The sequence below is a fragment of the Coregonus clupeaformis genome, chromosome 27, assembly GCF_020615455.1.
Source record: "Coregonus clupeaformis isolate EN_2021a chromosome 27, ASM2061545v1, whole genome shotgun sequence".
Lineage (NCBI taxonomy): Eukaryota > Metazoa > Chordata > Actinopteri > Salmoniformes > Salmonidae > Coregonus > Coregonus clupeaformis.
In genome coordinates this window covers 45051003-45078356 of record NC_059218.1, presented here as the reverse complement: position 1 = coordinate 45078356, position 27354 = coordinate 45051003, and the positions used below count along the sequence as shown (strand labels likewise).

The 27354-nt window shown below is 37.7% G+C and overlaps 1 protein-coding gene across 1 annotated transcript in view; it reads left to right on the top strand.

Annotated features, from left to right (window-relative positions):
* Positions 1-27354, top strand: part of LOC121541364 (short transient receptor potential channel 4-like) — a 68937-nt gene that overhangs the window by 41306 nt on the left and 277 nt on the right. The gene's annotated exons all lie outside the window — the stretch shown is intronic.

The following is a 27354-nucleotide window of genomic DNA, read 5'->3' as shown; positions in this document are numbered from 1 at the left end:
CTTGTCCCTGACATCCTTGGAGAGCTCTTTGGTCTTGGCCATGGTGGAGAGTTTGGAATCTGATTGATTGATTGCTTCTGTGGATAGGTGTCTTTTATACAGGTAACAAGCTGAGATTAGGAGCACTCCCTTTAAGAGTGTGCTCCTAATCTCAGCTCGTTACCTGTATAAAAGACACCTGGGAGCCAGAAATCTTTCTGATTGAGAGGGGGTCAAATACTTATTTCCCTCATTAAAATGCAAATCAATTTATACAATTTTTGACATGCCTTTTTCTGGATAGTTTTGTTGTTATTCTGTCTCTCACTGCTCTTTGTCAGTGGGCAAATGTACCAAATCAGCAGGGGATCAAATACTTTTTTCCCTCACTGTAGCTAGCTATATAGTATGTAAAGTTGGCTAGATACAGTAGCTAGCTTGCTACGTTAGCAGCTCATTTGACACTGTAGCTAGCTAATATATATATACACAAAAAATATAATAAAATATATATATATATATATATATATATATATATATATATTATTTTTATATTTTTTTCCAGTTGCAGAGGGAGGTGTTCAGACCCAGAGTCCTAAGCTTTGTGACGAGCTTGGAGGGGATAATGGTGTTGAACGCTGAGCTGTAGTCAATGAACAGAATTCTCACCTAGGTATTCTTCTTATAAAGGTGGGTGAGGGCAGTGTGGAGAGCAATTGAGATTGCGTCATCTATGGATCTGTTGGGGCGGTGTGCGAATTGGAGTGGGTCTAGGGGGGCTGGGATGGTGGAGTTAATGTGTGCCATAACCAGCCTCTCAAAGCACTTCATGATTACAGAAGTGAGTGCTACAGGGCGGTAGTCATTGTGGCATGAAGCCTTACAGTTCTTGGGGACAGGAATGATGGTGGTCATCTTAAAACCTGTGGGGATTACAGACTGGGACAGGGAGAGGTTGAAAATTACCGTGAACATGCTCTGAGAACACGCCCAGGAATACCGTCAGACGCCACGCCATTTCAAGGCTATAGCCTACAAAGAAATAAATACATTGCAACACACTAGGCTGGTAGGGAGTCAGAGACATTAAGCGCTCAGCATTTAAACAACATGTTGTTGTATTAAATCATTATAGTCTGTAAATTGGGCATATACAGTGGGGGAAAAAAAGTATTTAGTCAGCCACCAATTGTGCAAGTTCTCCCACTTAAAAAGATGAGAGAGGCCTGTAATTTTCATCATAGGTACACGTCAACTATGACAGACAAAATGAGGATTTTTTATGAATTTATTTGCAAATTATGGTGGAAAATAAGTATTTGGTCAATAACAAAAGTTTCTCAATACTTTGTTATATACCCTTTGTTGGCAATGACACAGGTCAAACGTTTTCTGTAAGTCTTCACAAGGTTTTCACACACTGTTGCTGGTATTTTGGCCCATTCCTCCATGCAGATCTCCTCTAGAGCAGTGATGTTATGGGGCTGTCGCTGGGCAACATGGACTTTCAACTCCCTCCAAAGATTTTCTATGGGGTTGAGATCTGAGACTGGCTAGGCCACTCCAGGACCTTGAAATGCTTCTTACGAAGCCACTCCTTCGTTGCCCGGGCGGTGTGTTTCGGATCATTGTCATGCTGAAAGACCCAGCCACGTTTCATGTTCAATGCCCTTGCTGATGGAAGGAGGTTTTCACTCAAAAGCTCACGATACATGGCCCCATTCATTCTTTCCTTTACACGGATCAGTCGTCCTGGTCCCTTTGCAGAAAAACAGCCCCAAAGCATGATGTTTCCACCCCCATACTTCACAGTAGGTAGGGTGTTCTTTGGATGCAACTCAGCATTCTTTGTCCTCCAAACACGTTGAGTTGAGTTTTTACCAAAAAATTCTATTTTGGTTTCATCTGACCATATGACATTCTCCCAATCCTCTTCTGGATCATCCAAATGCACTCTAGCAAACTTCAGACGGGCCTGGACATGTACTGGCTTAAGCAGGGGGACACGTCTGGCACTGCAGGATTTGAGTCCCTGGCGGCGTAGTGTGTTACTGATGGTAGGCTTTGTTACTTTGGTCCCAGCTCTCTGCAGGTCATTCACTAGGTCCCCCGTGTGGTTCTGGGATTTTTGCTCACCGTTCTTGTGATCATTTTGACCCCACGGGGTGAGATTTTGCGTGGAGCCCCAGATCGAGGGAGATTATCAGTGGTCTTGTATGTCTTCCATTTCCTAATAATTGCTCCCACAGTTGATTTCTTCAATCCAAGCTGCTTACCTATTGCAGATTCAGTCTTCCCAGCCTGGTGCAGGTCTACAATTTTGTTTCTGGTGTCCTTTGACAGCTCTTTGGTCTTGGCCATAGTGGAGTGTGACTGTTTGAGGTTGTGGACAGGTGTCTTTTATACTGATAACAAGTTCAAACAGGTGCCATTAATACAGGTAACGAGTGGAGGACAGAGGAGCCTCTTAAAGAAGAAGTTACAGGTCTGTGAGAGCCATAAATCTTGCTTGTTTGTAGGTGACCAAATACTTATTTTCCACCATAATTTGCAAATAAATTCATAAAAAATCCTACAATGTGATTTTCTGGATTTTTTCCCCTCAATTTGTCTGTCATAGTTGACGTGTACCTATGATGAAAATTACAGGCCTCTCTCATCTTTTTAAGTGGGAGAACTTGCACAATTGGTGGCTGACTAAATACTTTTTTTCCCCACTGTACGTGTCTTTTCAGATTCCACAATGATTCTTTAGTTGTGGACATTACATCACCACTTTCCCTCTCTTGCTCTTGGTCCTCATCTTTGTAAGTCACCTTAATTTAGCTCTTGTGTGTTTTATCAGTTTCTTTATGAATATATTTATTGAACTCCATGACGGTAGCTAAAGCAAAGGGCTATAGCAGCACACAAGTAGACTACAAATGCATGCTGGGCCTGGTGACGCGAACGATATTCGAGAAGTGTGAAGGCCGACGCTCCAGCCTTTGGGAATCTCGCTCCGCTCTCCAGTCAAATTGGGCTCGACTACACTCCTCGCTCCGCTCCAGCTCCGCTCACATACTCTGCCGCCAGTCAAGGTGAGCTCCCCGCCCACTCAGTCTGTCTTTTCAGACTTCCTGGTAGTTTGACATGAGAGAGAAAGTGCATTTTCTCAAATTCTGAGCATTTCTAGCGGGAATAAATATTATTAGTGATGTTTTAGTCAGAATTAGAATGACTGTTCGGGACCTTTGGACTATATGGAAGAAAAGTTATATTTGAAGCATGAACAGGTAAACAGGGTAAATGTATGTAGCTATAACTAAATGTCAACGGATGTACCTTATAGGGTACCACCACTACAGTGACAAGCATTTATACCCCTTAAATAATACATCTTTATTTATTAGTGTATCTCTTCTCTATCTCTCCCTCGTCTCTCCCCCTCTCTCTCTCCTCCTCTCTCTCTCTCCCCCTCTCTCTCTCCCTCCTCTTTCCCCCCTCTCTCGCTCTCCTTCTTCTCTCTCCCTCCTCTCTCTCCCCCCTCTCTCTCTCCCTCCTCTTTCCCCCTCTCTCTCTCCCCCTATCTCTCTCCCTCCTCTCTCTCCCCCATCTCTCTCTCCCTCCCTCTCTCTCTCGCTCTCTTTCTCTCTCCTGCTCTCTCTCTCTCTCTCTCTCTCTCTCTCTCTCTCTCTCTCTCTCTCTCTCTCTCTCTCTCTCTCTCTCTCTCTCTCTCTCTCTCTCTCCCTCTCGCTCTCTCGCTCTCTCTCTGAACAGTTAAATTACACACACAAAAGTTTTGAAAGGATAAAGACATATCAAATGTTATATTATGGCTATGTACAGTGTTGTAACAATGTGCAAATAGTTCAAGAACAAATAAATAAATAATATGGTTTGTATTTATGGTATTTGTGCTTCACTGGTTCTTGTGGCAACAGGTCACACATCTTGCAAGTCTCTCTCTATAACAGAGACACTGTGGCTGGAACTGGGTGGGTGGGTGGCTAGGGTGTGCATAAGAGATTTGTGATGATTCACTTTGTAGGGGACCAGTTGCTCCTGTAGAGTTCAGCCTTTGTTCAATATTTGAAGAAATGTCTTTCCTCCGCCACCTCAGACAAATAGTCCCAAATGGCATCCTATTCCCCATATAGTGCCCTACTTTTTAACAAGTAATGTGCCCCGGTCAAAAGTAGTGCACTATAAAGGGAATTTGATACCATTTTGGGCACAGCCACAGACACAGAGAGAACATCCCATCAATATCGATTTAACATGGCTCAACGCTGCCCCCTGTAGAATAGGAACAGCAGGTCTACAGTCTGACTAATTCTAATTCTAGTGTAACCTCTGATGAAAGTCAATTATATAAAGCTGTGATAAACTCAATAGAAATCTATTTTGTTGAGAAACGGCAGAAAATGTAACAGATTCAGTCTGTTCCATCAAATTATTTTTAGGGTTTAAAAGTGGGCTGCTCTGCAGTTCTGGAGTAATTTTAAACATCCTCAGCGCATCCTTCTGTCAAAGTTGAATTGGGAGTGTGTGTTTGCTCTGAGTGCACTGTGAAACATTAATGTAGTTGGTCAATGCGCTCTGAAATAAGCTATTATACCGTGCCATCATATTATTGATATCCCTCCCTCTCTCCCTCATCTCTCCTATTTCTCCTCCCTCTCCCTCCATTGTCCCTTATCCTCATTCTCTCTCCTCCATCTCCCTCATCCCTCTCTCCTCCCTCTTCCTCATCCCTCTCTCCTCTCTCTCTCCTCCCTCTCTCACATCCCTCTCTCTCCTCCCTCTCTCCTCCTTCTCCCTCATCCCTCTCTCCTCTCTCTCCTCCCTCTCCCTCATCCCTCTCTCTCCTCCCTCTCTCTCTTCCCTTCTCTCCTCCTTCTCTCTCCTCCCTCTCTCCTCCCTCTCCCTCATCCGAGATCTCTCCTCCCTCTCCCTCATCCCTCTCCCTCATCCCTCTCTCCTCTCTCCCTCATCCCTCTCCCTCATCCCTCTCTCTCTTTTCCCTTTCCCGCATCCCTCTCTCTCCTCTCTCTCTCTCCTCCCTCTCCCTCATCCCTCTCTCTCCTCCCTCTCCCTCATCCCCCTCTCTCCTCCCTCTCCCTCACCCCTCTCTCCTCCCTCTCACTCATCCCTCTCTCTCCTCCCTCTCCCTCATCCCTCTCTCTCCTCCCTCTCCCTCATCCCTCTCTCCTCCCTCTCCCTCATCCCTCTCTCTCCTCCCTCTCTCTCCTCCCTCTCTCTCCTCCATCTCCCTCATCCGAGATCTCTCCTCCCTCTCCCTCATCCCTCTCCCTCATCCCTCTCTCCTCCCTCTCCCTCATCCCTCTCTCTCCTCCCTCTCTCTCCTCTCTCTCTCTCCTCCCTCTCCCTCATCCCTCTCTCTCCTCCCTCTCCCTCATCCCTCTCTCCTCCCTCTCCCTCATCCCTCTCTCTCCTCCCTCTCTCTCCTCCCTCTCTCTCCTCCATCTCCCTCATCCCTCTCTCTCCTCCCTCTCCCTCATCCCTCTCTCCTCCCTCTCCCTCATCCCTCTCTCTCCTCCCTCCCTCTCCTCCCTCTCTCTCCTCCCTCTATCTCTTCCCTCTCCCTCATCCCTCCCTCTCCTCCCTCTATCTCTTCCCTCTCCCTCATCCCTTTCTCCTCCCTCTGCTCTCCCTCATCCCTCTCCCTCCTCCCTCTCTCTCCTCCCTCTCCATCATCCCTCTCCATCATCCCTCTATCTCTTCCCTCTCCCTCATCCCTCTCTCTCTCCCTCTACTCTCCCTCATCCCTCTCCCTCCTCCCTCTCTCTCCTCCCTCTCCATCATCCCTCTCCATCATCCCTCTATCTCTTCCCTCTCCCTCATCCCTCTCTCTCTCCCTCTACTCTCCCTCATCCCTCATCCCTCCCCCTTCTACTCCCCCTCTCTCTCCCACTTCTAGGATTAGTGTAGGATTAGAGGGTGTTGATATGACCAGGGTAATGTCCCAAATGGCACCCTATTCCCTATGTAGTGCACTACTTTTGACCAGAGCCTATAGGGCCTATATATGTGGAATATGGTTCCATTTGGTACACAGTCCAACCTTCTCCCTGGTCCTGACTTTGATAGGGATCTCCTCTCCTCTGGGTTCCCATGGTAACTGTGTTGCTGGGTTCAGTTCAGTGGTCTGTGATGTGTCTCTCTGGGCCAACACGATAGAAGATGGTGATGAAGGTGATGATGGTGGTGAGGGTGATGATGGTGATGGTATTTTGGGATGGTGGTGATGGTGTTGGGTATGGTGGTGATGGTTATGGGTGATGGTGCGGGTGATGATGAGGGATGGTGGTGATGGTGAAGGGTGATGGTGCGGGTGATGATGAGGGATGGTGGTGATGGTGAAGGGTGATGGTGCGGGTGATGATGAGGGATGGTGGTGATGGTGCAGGTGATGATGATGGGATGGTGGTGATGGTTATGGGTGATGGTGCGGGTGATGATGAGGGATGGTGGTGATGGTGAAGGGTGATGGTGCGGGTGATGATGAGGGATGGTGGTGATGGTGAAGGGTGATGGTGCGGGTGATGATGAGGGATGGTGGTGATGGTGAAGGGTGATGGTGCGGGTGATGATGATGGGATGGTGGTGATGGTGAAGGGTGATGGTGACGGTGGTGAGAATGAGAATCATATCCAGGTAACAGAGAGAGGCCATGGTATAGTTTATATCTGTTTAATGGAGGCATCATGAAGAGCCGTTCTCTGTACCTTACGTCACTGCAGGAGATCTGATCTGTAGGCCCGTCAGTTCACCCAGACATCTAACGGACTGTGGTGTTTTCTGTCTCCACATCAGATGTCCATAGTAACAGAGCTCACTGAACAAGACAAAACACCCACTGCTTCCCACATGATATTCTATAACCAAATACACACACGCATGCACGCACGCACGCACGCACGCACGCACGCACGCACGCACGCACGCACGCACGCACGCACGCACGCACGCACGCACGCACGCACACACACACACACACACACACACACACACACACACACACACACACACACACACACACACACACACACACACACACACACACACACACACACACACACACACACACACACACACACACACACACAATGTCCCATAACCTAATACAACTCATTATCTGTTAAATCAACCATAATATATGATTGCTGTGATTCAGATTGTGCAGATTTGGAGCTCTCTCCTTAGAGAAAATCGGAAAGTGGCCACAGGGGAAAAAATGGTGAATTAGATTGTAGCGCCCCATAATGGTGTTTTCTGAGAAAGGAAGACTACATGTTCTCTGAGTTGAATGTGTAAGATTTATTTTGAGCGTGTGTATGAGAGAGAGAGAGAGAGAGAGAGAGAGAGAGAGGGAGAGAGAGAGAGACTTGTTGTCATACTCTGTTTATTTCTTGCTTTGTTTAATGTGCATGTGCAGGTGTGAATGGGTGTTTAATGTGCATGTGCAGGTGTGAATGGGTGTTTAACGTGCATGTGCAGGTGTGAATGGGTGTTTAACGTGCATGTGCAGGTGTGAATGGGTGTTTAACGTGCATGTGAAGGTGGGTGTAAGTGTCTGGGTAAGATGTGTATTTATTTGCTGTTTAATTAAAACAATGAAAGCCCTTGTAAAGATCCATATATTCCCTACTACAAGAGTGTTACAAGCCTGTTACAAACCCCTGACAATGCCTCTGGCCGTTAGCCAATAGTCAGTCATCTCTAGGCCGTCAGCCAATAGCCAGTCATCCTTTAGCCAATAGCCAGTCACCTCTAGGCCATTAGCCAATAGCCAGTCATCTTAGGCCATTAGCCAATAGCCAGTCATCCTAGGCCGTTAGCCAATAGCCAGTCATCCTAGGTCATTAGCCATTAGCCAGTCATCATAGGCCGTTAGCCAATAGCCAGTGACCCTTGTTAATGAAAGTTGATATCCACTTCTTTCTTTCTCCTCTTCCCTCCTTCTCTTATCTTCCCCCTGAATTGAGGACTTCATGCAGCTGTAGTAATCAAATAAAATCCAATTTTATTTGTTGCATACACATATTTTGCAGAGCTTATCGCGGGTGTAGGGAAATGCTTATGTTCATAGCTCCAACAGTACAGTAATATCTAACAATACAAAACAATACACGTAAATCCCAAAAATTTTAAGAAAGGAATTAAGAAATTTATAAATATTAGAAAAAGTAATGTCAGAGTCCGGAATATATATGTACACTACCAGTCAAACGTTTAGAAACACCTTTTAAAAATGTTTTACATTGTAGAATAATAGTGAAGACAACAAAACTATGAAATAACACATATTGAATCATGTAATAACCAGAAAAGTGTTAAACAAATCAAAATATATTTTACTGTAACTACTATCATTATAAATCCTCTACTATAACTACTATCATTATACATCCTCTACTGTAACTATCATTGTACATCCTCTTCTGTAACTATCATTATACATCCTCTACTGTAACTACTGTCATTATACATCCTCTACTGTAACTACTGTCATTATACATCCTCTACTGTAACTACTGTCATTATACATCCTCTACTGTAACTACTGTCATTATACATCCTCTACTGTAACTACTGTCATTATACATCCTCTACTGTAACTACTATCATTATACATCCTCTACTGTAACTACTGTCATTATACATCCTCTACTGTAACTACTGTCATTATACATCCTCTACTGTAACTACTGTCATTATACATCCTCTACTGTAACTACTGTCATTATACATCCTCTACTGTAACTACTATCATTATACATCCTCTACTGTAACTACTGTCATTATACATTTACATTTACATTTACGTCATTTAGCAGACGCTCTTATTTTTATATATTTTTTTTGGGGGGGGGTTGGAGTGAAGGGGGGGGTAGAAGGATTACTTTATCCTAACCCAGGTATTTCTTAAAGAGGTGGGGTTTCAAATGTCTCCGGAAGGTGGTGAGTGACTCCGCTGTCCTGGCGTCGTGAGGGAGCTTGTTCCACCATTGGGGTGCCAGAGCAGCGAACAGTTTTGACTGGGCTGAGCGGGAACTATGCTTCCGCAGAGGTAGGGGAGCCAGCAGGCCAGAGGTGGATGAACGCAGTGCCCTCGTTTGGGTGTAGGGACTGATCAGAGCCTGAAGGTACGGAGGTGTCGTTCCCCTCACAGCTCCGTAGGCAAGCACCATGGTCTTGTAGCAGATGCAAGCTTCAACTGGAAGCCAGTGGAGTGTGCGGAGGAGCGGGGTGACGTGAGAGAACTTGGGAAGGTTGAACACCAGACGGGCTGCGGCATTCTGGATGAGTTGTAGGGGGTTTAATGGCACAGGCAGGGAGCCCAGCCAACAGCGAGTTGCAGTAATCAAGACGGGAGATGACAAGTGCCTGGATTAGGACTTGTGCCGCTTCCTGTGTAAGGCAGGGTCGTACTCTCCGAATGTTGTAGAGCATGAACCTACAGGATCGGGTCACCGCCTTGATGTTAGCGGAGAACGACAGGGTGTTGTCCAGGGTCACGCCAAGGCTCTTCGCACTCTGGGAGGAGGACACAACGGAGTTGTCAACCGTGATGGCGAGATCATGGAACGGGCAGTCCTTCCCCGGGAGGAAGAGCAGCTCCGTCTTGCCGAGGTTCAGCTTGAGGTGGTGATCCGTCATCCATACTGATATGTCTGCCAGACATGCAGAGATGCGATTCGCCACCTGGTTATCAGAAGGGGGAAAGGAGAAGATTAGTTGTGTGTCGTCAGCGTAGCAATGATAGGAGAGGCCATGTGAGGATATGACAGAGCCAAGTGACTTGGTGTATAGCGAGAATATGAGAGGGCATAGAACTGAGCCCTGGGGGACACCAGTGGTGAGAGCACGTGGTGCGGAGACAGCTTCTCGTCACGCCCCTTGGTAGGAGCGACCGGTCAGGTAGGATGCAATCCAAGAGTGAGCCGCGCCGGAGATGCCCAGCTCGGCGAGGGTGGAGAGGAGGATCTGATGGTTCACTGTATCAAAGGCAGCAGACAGGTCTAGAAGGACAAGAGCAGAGGAGAGAGAGTTAGCTTTAGCAGTGCGGAGAGCCTCTGTGACACAGAGAAGAGCAGTCTCAGTTGAATGACCAGTCTTGAAACCTGACTGGTTTGGATCAAGAAGGTCATTCTGAGAGAGATAGCAAGAGAGTTGGCTAAAGACGGCACGCTCAAGAGTTTTGGAGAGAAAAGAAAGAAGGGATACTGGTCTGTAGTTGTTGACATCGGAGGGATCGAGTGTAGGTTTTTTGAGGAGGGGTGCATCCTCTACTGTAACTACTGTCATTATACATCCTCTACTATTACTACTATCATTATACATCCTCTACTGTAACTATCATTATACATCCTCTACTGTAACTACTATCATTATACATCCTCTATTGTAACTATCATGATACATCCTATATTGTAACTACTATCATTATACATCCTCTACTGTAAATACTGTCATTATACATCCTCTACTGTAACTACTGTCATTATACATCCTCTACTGTAACTATCATTATATATCCTCTACTGTAACTACTATCATTATACATCCTCTACTATTACTACTATCATTATACATCCTCTACTGTAAGTACTATCATTATACATCCTCTAATGTAACTACTGTCATTATACATCCTCTATGTAACTACTGTCATTTTACATCCTCTATGTAACTACTGTCATTATACATCCTCTACTGTAACTACCATTATACATCCTTTACTGTAACTGCTGTCATTATACATCCTCTACTGTAACTACTGTCATTATACATCCTCTATTGTAACTACTGTCATTATACATCCTCTACTGTAACTACTGTCATTATACATCCTCTACTGTAACTACTGTCATTATACATCCTCTACTGTAACTACTGTCATTATACATCCTATACTGTAACTACTGTCATTATACATCCTCTGTTACTTCTGTCATTTTATATCTTCTACTGTAACTACTGTCATTATACATCCTATACTGTAACTACTGTCATTATACATCCTCTATGTTACTTCTGTCATTTTATATCTTCTACTGTAACTACTGTCATTATACATCCTATACTGTAACTACTGTCATTATACATCCTCTACTTTAACTATCATTATACACCCTCTACTGTAACTACAGTCATTATACATAATCTACTGTAACTACTGTCATTATACATCCTCTACTGTAACTACTGTCATTATACATCCTCTACTGTAACTACTATCATTATACATCCTCCACTGTAATTACTGTAATTGTACATCCTCTAGTCTACCGTACTGTAACTATCATTATATATCCTCTAAAATACATCCTCTACTGTAACTACTGTCAATATACATCCTCTACTGTAACTATTATCATTATACATCCTCTACTGTAACTATCTTCATACATCCTCTACTATTACTACTATCATTATGCATCCTCTACTGTAACTACTGTCATTATACATCCTCTACCGTAACTACTGTCATTATACATCCTCTAGTTTGCCATATTGTAACTATCATTATATATCCTCTAAATACATCCTCTAATGTAACTACTTTCATTATACATATTATATTGTAACTACTGTCATTATACATCCTCTACTGTAAATACTGTCATTATACATATTCTACTGTAACTACTATCATTATACATCCTCTACTGTGACTACTATCATTATACATCCTCTACTGTAACTATAATTATACATTCTCTAAAATACATCATCTACTCTAACTACTGTCATTATACATCCTCTAAAATACATAATCTACTGTAACTACTGTCATTATACATCCTCTATGTAACTACTGTCATTTTACATCCTCTACTGTAAATAGCTTTATACATCATCTACTATTACTACTATCATCATACATCCTCTACTGTAACTACTGTCATTATACATCCTATACTGTAACTACTGTCATTATACATCCTCTACTGTAACTATCATTATACACCCTCTACTGTAACTACAGTCATTATACATAATCTACTGTAACTACTATCATTATACATCCTCTACTGTAACTAATGTCATTATACATCCTCTATGTAACTACTGTCATTATACATCATCTATGTAACTATTGTCATTATACATCCTCTACTGTATCTACTGTCATTATACATCCTCTACTGTAACTACTGTCATTATAAATCCTCTACTGTAACTACCATCATTATACATCCTCTACTGTAACTATCATTATACATCCTCTACTGTAACTACTGTCATTATACATCCTCTACTGTAACTACTATCATTATACATCCTCTACTGTAACTACTGTCATTATACATCCTCTACTGTAACTACTATCATTATACATCCTCTAATGTAACTACTATCATTATACATCCTCTACTGTAACTACTGTCATTATACATCCTCTACTGTAACTATCATTATACGTCCTCTACTGTATCTACTGTCATTATATATCTTCCACTGTAATTACTTTCATTGTACATCCTCTAGTCTACCGTACTGTAACTATCATTATATATCCTCTAAAATACATCCTCTACACTAACTACTGTCAATATACATCCTCTACTGTAACTACTATCATTATACATCCTCTACTGTAACTATTTTCATAATACATCCTCTACTGTAACTACTATCATTATACATCCTCTACTGTAACTACTATCATTATACATCCTCTATGTAACTACTGTCATTATACATCCTCTACTGTAACTACTGTCATTATACATCCTCTACTGTAACTGCTGTCATTATGCATCCTCTACTGTAACTATTGTCATTATACATCCTCTACTGTAACTACTGTCATTATACATATTCTACTGTAACTACTATCATTATACATCCTCTACTGTGACTACTATCATTATACATCCTCTACTGTAACTATCATTATACATCCTCTAAAATACATCCTCTACTGTAACTACTGTCATTATACATCCTCTACTGTAACTGCTGTCATTATGCATCCTCTACTGTAACTATTGTCATTATACATCCTCTACTGTAACTACTGTCATTATACATCCTCTACTGTAACTACTGTCATTATACATCCTATACTGTAACTACTGTCATTATACATCCTCTACTGTAACTATCATTATACATCCTCTACTGTAACTACAGTCATTATACATCCTCTACTGTAACTACTGTCATTATACATCCTCTATGTAACTAATGTCATTATACATCCTCTACTGTAACTACAGTCATTATACATCCTCTATGTAACTAATGTCATTATACATCCTCTACTGTAACTACAGTCATTATACATCCTATACTGTAACTACTGTCATTATACATCCTCTATGTAACTAATGTCATTATACATCCTCTACTGTAACTACAGTCATTATACATCCTCTATGTAACTAATGTCATTATACATCCTCTACTGTAACTACAGTCATTATACATCCTATACTGTAACTACTGTCATTATACATCCTCTATGTAACTAATGTCATTATACATCCTCTACTGTAACTAATGTCACTATACATCCTCTATGTAACTACTGTCATTATACATCCTCAATGTAACTAATGTCATTATACATCCTCTACTGTAACTACAGTCATTATACATCCTATACTGTAACTACTGTCATTATACATCCTCTACTGTAACTACTATCATTATACATCCTCTAATGTAACTAATGTCATTATACATCCTCTACTGTAACTACTGTCATTATACATCCTCTACTGTAACTACTGTCATTATACATATTATACTGTAACTACTGTCATTATACATCCTCTACTGTAACTATCATTATACATCCTCTACTGTAAATACTGTCATTATACATATTCTACTGTAACTACTATCATTATACATCCTCTACTGTGACTACTATCATTATACATCCTCTACTGTAACTATAATTATACATCCTCTAAAATACATCATCTACTCTAACTACTGTCATTATACATCCTCTAAAATACATAATCTACTGTAACTACTGTCATTATACATCCTCTATGTAACTACTGTCATTATACATCCTCTACTGTAACTATCATTATACACCCTCTACTGTAACTACAGTCATTATACATAATCTACTGTAACTACTATCATTATACATCCTCTACTGTAACTAATGTCATTATACATCCTCTATGTAACTACTGTCATTATACATAATCTATGTAACTATTCTCATTATACATCCTCTACTGTAACTACTGTCATTATACATCCTCTACTGTAACTACTGTCATTATAAATCCTCTACTGTAACTACTATCATTATACATCCTCTACTGTAACTAATGTCATTATACATCCTCTATGTAACTACTGTCATTATACATCCTCTACTGTAACTACTGTCATTATACATCCTCTACTGTAACTACTGTCATTATACATCCTCTACTGTAACTACTATCATTATACATCCTCTACTGTAACTAATGTCATTATACATCCTCTACTGTAACTACTATCATTATACATCCTCTAATGTAACTACTATCATTATACATCCTTTACTGTAACTATCATTATACATCCTCTACTGTAACTACTGTCATTATACATCCTATACTGTAACTACTATCATTATACATCCTCTACTGTAACTACTGTCATTATACATCCTCTACTGTAACTACTGTCATTATACATCCTCTAATGTAACTATCATTATACATCCTCTACTGTAACTACTGTCATTATACATCCTCTACTGTAACTACTATCATTATACATCCTCTACTGTATCTACTGTCATTATATATCTTCCACTGTAATTACTTTCATTGTACATCCTCTAGTCTACCGTACTGTAACTATCATTATATATCCTCTAAAATACATCCTCTACACTAACTACTGTCAATATACATCCTCTACTGTAACTACTATCATTATACATCCTCTACTGTAACTACTATCATTATACATCCTCTATGTAACTACTGTCATTATACATCCTCTACTGTAACTACTGTCATTATACATCCTCTACTGTAACTGCTGTCATTATGCATCCTCTACTGTAACTATTGTCATTATACATCCTCTACTGTAACTACCGTCATTATACATCCTCTACTGTAACTACTGTCATTATACATCCTCTACTGTAACTACTATCATTATACATCCTCTACTGTAACTAATGTCATTATACATCCTCTATGTAACTACTGTCATTATACATCCTCTATGTAACTAATGTCATTATACATCCTCTACTGTAACTACAGTCATTATACATCCTATACTGTAACTACTGTCATTATACATCCTCTACTGTAACTACTATCATTATACATCCTCTAATGTAACTAATGTCATTATACATCCTCTACTGTAACTACTGTCATTATACTTCCTCTACTGTAACTACTGTCATTATACATATTATACTGTAACTACTGTCATTATACATCCTCTACTGTAACTATCATTATACATCCTCTACTGTAAATACTGTCATTATACATATTCTACTGTAACTACTATCATTATACATCCTCTACTGTGACTACTATCATTATACATCCTCTACTGTAACTATAATTATACATCCTCTAAAATACATCATCTACTCTAACTACTGTCATTATACATCCTCTAAAATACATAATCTACTGTAACTACTGTCATTATACATCCTCTATGTAACTACTGTCATTTTACATCCTCTACTGTAAATAGCTTTATACATCATCTACTATTACTACTATCATCATACATCCTCTACTGTAACTACTGTCATTATACATCCTATACTGTAACTACTGTCATTATACATCCTCTACTGTAACTATCATTATACACCCTCTACTGTAACTACAGTCATTATACATAATCTACTGTAACTACTATCATTATACATCCTCTACTGTAACTAATGTCATTATACATCCTCTATGTAACTACTGTCATTATACATCATCTATGTAACTATTGTCATTATACATCCTCTACTGTAACTACTGTCATTATACATCCTCTACTGTAACTACTGTCATTATAAATCCTCTACTGTAACTACCATCATTATACATCCTCTACTGTAACTATCATTATACATCCTCTACTGTAACTACTGTCATTATACATCCTCTACTGTAACTACTATCATTATACATCCTCTACTGTAACTACTGTCATTATACATCCTCTACTGTAACTACTATCATTATACATCCTCTAATGTAACTACTATCATTATACATCCTTTCCTGTAACTATCATTATACATCCTCTACTGTATCTACTGTCATTATATATCTTCCACTGTAATTACTTTCATTGTACATCCTCTAGTCTACCGTACTGTAACTATCATTATATATCCTCTAAAATACATCCTCTACACTAACTACTGTCAATATACATCCTCTACTGTATCTACTATCATTATACATCCTCTACTGTAACTATTTTCATTATACATCCTCTACTGTAACTACTATCATTATACATCCTCTACTGTAACTACTATCATTATACATCCTCTATGTAACTACTGTCATTATACATCCTCTACTGTAACTACTGTCATTATACATCCTCTACTGTAACTGCTGTCATTATGCATCCTCTACTGTAACTACTGTCATTATACATCCTCTACTGTAACTATTGTCATTATACATCCTATACTGTAACTACTGTCATTATACATCCTCTACTGTAACTACTGTCATTATACATCCTCTACTGTAACTACTATCATTATACATCCTCTACTGTAACTAATGTCATTATACATCCTCTATGTAACTACTGTCATTATACATCCTCTATGTAACTAATGTCATTATACATCCTCTACTGTAACTACAGTCATTATACATCCTCTACTGTAACTACTATCATTATACATCCTCTAATGTAACTAATGTCATTATACATCCTCTATTGTAACTACTGTCATTATACTTCCTCTACTGTAACTACTGTCATTATACATATTATACTGTAACTACTGTCATTATACATCCTCTACTGTAACTATCATTATACATCCTCTACTGTAAATACTGTCATTATACATATTCTACTGTAACTACTATCATTATACATCCTCTACTGTGACTACTATCATTATACATCCTCTACTGTAACTATAATTATACATCCTCTAAAATACATCATCTACTCTAACTACTGTCATTATACATCCTCTAAAATACATAATCTACTGTAACTACTGTCATTATACATCCTCTACTGTAAATAGCTTTATACATCATCTACTATTACTACTATCATCATACATCCTCTACTGTAACTACTGTCATTATACATCCTATACTGTAACTACTGTCATTATACATCCTCTACTGTAACTATCATTATACACCCTCTACTGTAACTACAGTCATTATACATAATCTACTGTAACTACTATCATTATGCATCCTCTACTGTAACTAATGTCATTATACATCCTCTATGTAACTACTGTCATTATACATCATCTATGTAACTATTGTCATTATACATCCTCTACTGTAACTACTGTCATTATACATCCTCTACTGTAACTACTGTCATTATAAATCCTCTACTGTAACTACTATCATTATACATCCTCTACTGTAACTAATGTCATTATACATCCTCTACTGTAACTACTGTCATTATACATCCTCTACTGTAACTACTGTCATTATAAATCCTCTACTGTAACTACCATCATTATACATCCTCTACTGTAACTATCATTATACATCCTCTACTGTAACTACTGTCATTATACATCCTCTACTGTAACTACTATCATTATACATCCTCTACTGTAACTACTGTCATTATACATCCTCTACTGTAACTACTATCATTATACATCCTCTACTGTAACTACTATCATTATACATCCTCTAATGTAACTACTATCATTATACATCCTCTACTGTAACTACTATCATTATACATCCTCTAATGTAACTAATGTCATTATACATCCTCTACTGTAACTACTGTCATTATACTTCCTCTACTGTAACTACTGTCATTATACATATTATACTGTAACTACTGTCATTATACATCCTCTACTGTAACTATCATTATACATCCTCTACTGTAAATACTGTCATTATACATATTCTACTGTAACTACTATCATTATACATCCTCTACTGTGACTACTATCATTATACATCTCTCTACTGTAACTATAATTATACATCCTCTAAAAATACATCATCTACTCTAACTACTGTCATTATACATCCTCTAAAAATACATAATCTACTGTAACTACTGTCATTATACATCCTCTATGTAACTACTGTCATTTTACATCCTCTACTGTAAATAGCTTTATACATCATCTACTATTACTACTATCATCATACATCCTCTACTGTAACTACTGTCATTATACATCCTATACTGTAACTACTGTCATTATACATCCTCTACTGTAACTATCATTATACACCCTCTACTGTAACTACAGTCATTATACATAATCTACTGTAACTACTATCATTATACATCCTCTACTGTAACTAATGTCATTATACATCCTCTATGTAACTACTGTCATTATACATCATCTATGTAACTATTGTCATTATACATCCTCTACTGTAACTACTGTCATTATACATCCTCTACTGTAACTACTGTCATTATAAATCCTCTACTGTAACTACTATCATTATACATCCTCCACTGTAACTAATGTCATTATACATCCTCTATGTAACTACTGTCATTATACATCCTCTACTGTAACTACTGTCATTATACATCCTCTACTGTAACTACTGTCATTATAAATCCTCTACTGTAACTACCATCATTATACATCCTCTACTGTAACTATCATTATACATCCTCTACTGTAACTACTGTCATTATACATCCTCTACTGTAACTACTATCATTATACATCCTCTACTGTAACTACTATCATTATACATCCTCTACTGTAACTACTATCATTATACATCCTCTAATGTAACTACTATCATTATACATCCTCTACTGTAACTACTGTCATTATACATCCTCTACTGTAACTATCATTATACATCCTCTACTGTATCTACTGTCATTATATATCTTCCACTGTAATTACTTTCATTGTACATCCTCTAGTCTACCGTACTGTAACTATCATTATATATCCTCAAAAATACATCCTCTACACTAACTACTGTCAATATACATCCTCTACTGTAACTATTTTCATTATACATCCTCTACTGTAACTACTATCATTATACATCCTCTACTGTAACTACTATCATTATACATCCTCTATGTAACTACTGTCATTATACATCCTCTACTGTAACTACTGTCATTATACATCCTCTACTGTAACTGCTGTCATTATGCATCCTCTACTGTAACTATTGTCATTATACATCCTCTACTGTAACTACTGTCATTATACATCCTCTACTGTAACTACTGTCATTATACATCCTCTACTGTAACTCACTATCATTATACATCCTCTACTGTAACTAATGTCATTATACATCCTCTATGTAACTCACTGTCATTATACATCCTCTATGTAACTAATGTCATTATACATCCTCTACTGTAACTACAGTCATTATACATCCTATACTGTAACTCACTGTCATTATACATCCTCTACTGTAACTACTATCATTATACATCCTCTAATGTAACTAATGTCATTATACATCCTCTACTGTAACTACTGTCATTATACTTCCTCTACTGTAACTACTGTCATTATACATATTATACTGTAACTACTGTCATTATACATCCTCTACTGTAACTATCATTATACATCCTCTACTGTAAATACTGTCATTATACATATTCTACTGTAACTACTATCATTATACATCCTCTACTGTGACTACTATCATTATACATCCTCTACTGTAACTATAATTATACATCCTCTAAAATACATCATCTACTCTAACTACTGTCATTATACATCCTCTAAAATACATAATCTACTGTAACTACTGTCATTATACATCCTCTATGTAACTACTGTCATTATACATCCTATACTGTAACTACTGTCATTATACATCCTCTACTGTAACTATCATTATACACCCTCTACTGTAATTACAGTCATTATACATAATATACTGTAACTACTATCATTATACATCCTCTACTGTAACTAATGTCATTATACATCCTCTATGTAACTACTGTCATTATACATCATCTATGTAACTATTGTCATTATACATCCTCTACTGTAACTACTGTCATTATACATCCTCTACTGTAACTACTGTCATTATAAATCCTCTACTGTAACTACTATCATTATTCATCCTCTACTGTAACTAATGTCATTATACATCCTCTATGTAACTACTGTCATTATACATCCTCTACTGTAACTACTGTCATTATAAATCCTCTACTGTAACTACCATCATTATACATCCTCTACTGTAACTATCATTATACATCCTCTACTGTAACTACTGTCATTATACATCCTCTACTGTAACTACTATCATTATACATCCTCTACTGTAACTACTGTCATTATACATCCTCTACTGTAACTACTATCATTATACATCCTCTAATGTAACTACTATCATTATACATCCTCTACTGTAACTACTGTCATTATACATCCTCTACTGTAACTATCATTATACATCCTCTACTGTATCTACTGTCATTATATATCTTCCACTGTAACTACTTTCATTGTACATCCTCTAGTCTACCGTACTGTAACTATCATTATATATCCTCAAAAATACATCCTCTACACTAACTACTGTCAATATACATCCTCTACTGTAACTACTATCATTATACATCCTCTACTGTAACTATTTTCATTATACATCCTCTACTGTAACTACTATCATTATACATCCTCTACTGTAACTACTATCATTATACATCCTCTATGTAACTACTGTCATTATACATCCTCTACTGTAACTACTGTCATTATACATATTCTACTGTAACTACTATCATTATACACCTCTACTGTGACTACTATCATTATACATCCTCTACTGTAACTATCATTATACATCCTCTAAAATACATCTTCTACTGTAACTACTGTCATTTTACATCCTCTACTGTAAATATCTTTATACATCCTCTACTGTAACTACTGTCATTATACATCCTCTACTGTAACTACTGTCATTATACATCCTATACTGTAACTACTGTCATTATACATCCTCTATGTAACTAATGTCATTATACATCCTCTACTGTAACTACAGTCATTATACATCCTATACTGTAACTACTGTCATTATACATCCTATATGTAACTAATGTCATTATACATCCTCTACTGTAACTACTGTCATTATACATCCTCTACTGTAACTACTATCATTATACATCATCTAATGTAACTACTGTCATTATACATCCTCTACTGTAACTACTATCATTATACATCCTCTACTGTAACTAATGTCATTATACATCCTCTATGTAACTACTGTCATTATACATCCTCTATGTAACTAATGTCATTATACATCCTCTACTGTAACTACAGTCATTATACATCCTATACTGTAACTACTGTCATTATACATCCTCTACTGTAACTACTATCATTATACATCATCTAATGTAACTACTGTCATTATACATCCTCTACTGTAACTACTATCATTATACATCCTCTAATGTAACTAATGTCATTATACATCCTCTACTGTAACTACTGTCATTATACTTCCTCTACTGTAACTACTGTCATTATACATATTATACTGTAACTACTGTCATTATACATCCTCTACTGTAACTATCATTATACATCCTCTACTGTAACTACTGTCATTATACATCCTCTAATGTAACTACTATCATTATACATCCTATACTGTAACTACTGTCATTATACATCCTCTACTGTGACTATCATTATACATCCTCTACTGTAACTATCATTATACATCCTCTACTGTAACTACTGTCATTATACATCCTCTACTGTAACTACTGTCATTATACATCCTCTACTGTAACTATCATTATACATCCTCTACTGTAACTACTATCATTATACATCCTCTACTGTAACTACTGTCATTATACATCCTCTACTGTAAGTACTATCATTATACATCCTCTACTGTAACTACTGTCATTATACATCCTCTACTGTAACTACTGTCATTATACATCCTCTACTGTAACTACTGTCATTATACATCCTCTACTGTAACTACTGTCATTATACATCCTCTACTGTAACTACTGTCATTATACATCCTCTACTGTAACTACTGTCATTATACATCCTCTACTGTAACTACCATCATTATACATCCTCTACTGTAACTATCATTATACATCCTCTACTGTAACTACTGTCATTATACATCCTCTACTGTAACTACTATCATTATACATCCTCTACTGTAACTACTGTCATTATACATCCTCTACTGTAACTACTATCATTATACATCCTCTAATGTAACTACTATCATTATACATCCTCTACTGTAACTACTGTCATTATACATCCTCTACTGTAACTATCATTATACATCCTCTACTGTATCTACTGTCATTATATATCTTCCACTGTAATTACTTTCATTGTACATCCTCTAGTCTACCGTACTGTAACTATCATTATATATCCTCAAAAATACATCCTCTACACTAACTACTGTCAATATACATCCTCTACTGTAACTACTATCATTATACATCCTCTACTGTAACTATTTTCATTATACATCCTCTACTGTAACTACTATCATTATACATCCTCTACTGTAACTACTATCATTATACATCCTCTACTGTAACTATTTTCATTATACATCCTCTACTGTAACTACTATCATTATACATCCTCTACTGTAACTACTATCATTATATATCCTCTAAATTCATCCTCTATTGTAACTACTGTCATTATACATCCTCTACTGTAACTACTGTCATTATACATATTCTACTGTAACTACTATCATTATACACCTCTACTGTGACTACTATCATTATACATCCTCTACTGTAACTATCATTATACATCCTCTAAAATACATCTTCTACTGTAACTACTGTCATTTTACATCCTCTACTGTAAATATCTTTATACATCCTCTACTGTAACTACTGTCATTATACATCCTCTACTGTAACTACTGTCATTATACATCCTATACTGTAACTACTGTCATTATACATCCTCTATGTAACTAATGTCATTATACATCCTCTACTGTAACTACAGTCATTATACATCCTATACTGTAACTACTGTCATTATACATCCTATATGTAACTAATGTCATTATACATCCTCTACTGTAACTACTGTCATTATACATCCTCTACTGTAACTACTATCATTATACATCATCTAATGTAACTACTGTCATTATACATCCTCTACTGTAACTACTATCATTATACATCCTCTACTGTAACTAATGTCATTATACATCCTCTATGTAACTACTGTCATTATACATCCTCTATGTAACTAATGTCATTATACATCCTCTACTGTAACTACAGTCATTATACATCCTATACTGTAACTACTGTCATTATACATCCTCTACTGTAACTACTATCATTATACATCATCTAATGTAACTACTGTCATTATACATCCTCTACTGTAACTACTATCATTAAACATCCTCTAATGTAACTAATGTCATTATACATCCTCTACTGTAACTACTGTCATTATACTTCCTCTACTGTAACTACTGTCATTATACATATTATACTGTAACTACTGTCATTATACATCCTCTACTGTAACTATCATTATACATCCTCTACTGTAACTACTGTCATTATACATCCTCTAATGTAACTACTATCATTATACATCCTATACTGTAACTACTGTCATTATACATCCTCTACTGTGACTATCATTATACATCCTCTACTGTAACTATCATTATACATCCTCTACTGTAACTACTGTCATTATACATCCTCTACTGTAACTACTATCATTATACATCCTCTACTGTAACTACTATCATTATACATCCTCTACTGTAACTATTTTCATTATACATCCTCTACTGTAACTACTATCATTATACATCCTCTACTGTAACTACTATCATTATATATCCTCTAAATTCATCCTCTATTGTAACTACTGTCATTATACATCCTCTACTGTAACTACTGTCATTATACATATTCTACTGTAACTACTATCATTATACACCTCTACTGTGACTACTATCATTATACATCCTCTACTGTAACTATCATTATACATCCTCTAAAATACATCTTCTACTGTAACTACTGTCATTTTACATCCTCTACTGTAAATATCTTTATACATCCTCTACTGTAACTACTGTCATTATACATCCTCTACTGTAACTACTGTCATTATACATCCTATACTGTAACTGCTGTCATTATACATCCTCTATGTAACTAATGTCATTATACATCCTCTACTGTAACTACAGTCATTATACATCCTATACTGTAACTACTGTCATTATACATCCTATATGTAACTAATGTCATTATACATCCTCTACTGTAACTACTGTCATTATACATCCTCTACTGTAACTACTATCATTATACATCATCTAATGTAACTACTGTCATTATACATCCTCTACTGTAACTACTATCATTATACATCCTCTACTGTAACTAATGTCATTATACATCCTCTATGTAACTACTGTCATTATACATCCTCTATGTAACTAATGTCATTATACATCCTCTACTGTAACTACAGTCATTATACATCCTATACTGTAACTACTGTCATTATACATCCTCTACTGTAACTACTATCATTATACATCATCTAATGTAACTACTGTCATTATACATCCTCTACTGTAACTACTATCATTATACATCCTCTAATGTAACTAATGTCATTATACATCCTCTACTGTAACTAATGTCATTATACTTTCACTCTACTGTAACTACTGTCATTATACATATTATACTGTAACTACTGTCATTATACATCCTCTACTGTAACTATCATTATACATCCTCTACTGTAACTACTGTCATTATACATCCTCTAATGTAACTACTATCATTATACATCCTATACTGTAACTACTGTCATTATACATCCTCTACTGTGACTATCATTATACATCCTCTACTGTAACTATCATTATACATCCTCTACTGTAACTACTGTCATTATACATCCTCTACTGTAACTACTGTCATTATACATCCTCTACTGTAACTATCATTATACATCCTCTACTGTAACTACTATCATTATACATCCTCTACTGTAACTACTGTCATTATACATCCTCTACTGTAAGTACTATCATTATACATCCTCTACTGTAACTACTGTCATTATACATCCTCTACTGTAACTACTGTCATTATACATCCTCTACTGTAACTACTGTCATTATACATCCTCTACTGTAACTACTGTCATTATACATCCTCTACTGTAACTACTGTCATTATACATCCTCTACTGTAACTACTGTCATGATACATCCTCTACTGTAACTACTGTCATGATACATCCTCTATTGTAACTATCATTATACATCCTATATTTTAACTACTATCATTATACATCCTCAACTGTAAATACTGTTATTATACATCCTCTACTGTAACTGCAGTCATTATACATCCTCTACTGTAACTACTGTCATGATACATCCTCTATTGTAACTATCATTATACATCCTATATTTTAACTACTATCATTATACATCCTCAACTGTAAATACTATTATTATACATCCTCTACTGTAACTACTGTCATTATACATCCTTTAGTTTACCGTACTGTAAGTATCATTACATATCCTCTAAATACATCCTCTACTGTAACTACTGTCATTATACATCCTCTACTGTAACTACTGTCATTATACATCTTCTAGTCTACTGTACTGTAACTATCTTTATACATCCTCTACAATACATCCTCTAATCTACTGTACTGTAATTGCATTCATTTCTTCTTCTACTAGTTAATGGTACCATATCCTCTGTCCACTTACACCCTGAACCTAATTGTACCTGTGATGATATCACTTTCTGAGACATACTGCACACGTTGTACTGTATCCCCATATCTTCTCCTCTCCATCAAGTTAATGTCAATGCAGTGTTACAGTTGTTGATTAGCTAGCTAGATAATTTTAGCCATATTAGCGTAGACGAAACATCAGTCAAAACACCTCAAAACAAGACATGGGGATCAAGAGCAAGATAAAACTAGCTGAAACGAGCCACCTTCGATTCCCCACACCAGCTTCTTTTCATTGTTGCTCCCTAACTGACCATCCAGAATCACAACAACACACAGCCTTCTGCCCCGTTGAAGCGCACCCGTCGTTTTCTCGATGTTGTCAGCTAACCCCTCCGTGGTCTCATGCTCTTATGTAAGCATTTACAAAGACTTCAGAACTGGCAGCAGACATGCTCAAACGTAACCATAGACCACTTAAACTGTTACAAGTCTTCCACTCACAGGTGGCCAAAATTAACTAACTGAAAGCTAAGTTAGGCTATCCAACAGTTGGAATTTTCATTCACCCACAACCTGCATTCAGAATGACTCTCAAGAGTTAATTTACCACCTGAATCAACACTAGAAACGTTACACTGAACAATCAACACTAGGTAACACTGGCCAATTTGCTGTCTATTTTTTATGTCACCATGTACTAAGGTGCGTCCGCAATGGCACAAGGCATAGGCTCTGGTCAAAACTAGTGCACTAAATAGGGAATAGGGTGCCACTTCAGACTCTGCCCTACCCTCACTACATCATATCCTCGCTATCCCAGCTTCTGTCTCCGAGGCCCCAGTCCTGTCAGTTAATTCATAATGTGGTAGAGTTGAGCTGAGTGTAGCTGTTGCCATGGTTTCTCCATATAGTAGACATATGCAGCATGAGCTTCAGCTTGTGAGGTGCTTCAGTTGAGAGTTCCACTTCTAGAACCTCCAGAACTCTAAGGGGAATTCTGTCAGATGGGATTGGAACCAGACCGAACAAAGCAGAACCTCTCTGTCAGAGATATAGAGTCAAACAATACCTTATTGTAAACTGACTTACTGTAGTTCTGTATTTCTAATGTTGATGTAAACCGTTCTCTCTATTCCTTTCGCTCCCCCTCTCCCCACCTCCCCTCTCCTCCCCCCTCTCTCCCTCCCTCCCCTCTCCCCCCACCTTCTCTTTCTCTCTCTCTCTCTCTCTCTCTCTCTCTCTCTCTCTCTCTCTCTCTCTCTCTCTCTCTCTCTCTCTCTCTCTCTCTCTCTCTCTCTCTCTCTCTCTCTCTCTCTCTCTCTCTCTCTCTCTCTCTCTCTCTCTCTCTCTCTCTCTCTCTCTCTCTCTCTCTCTCTCTCTCT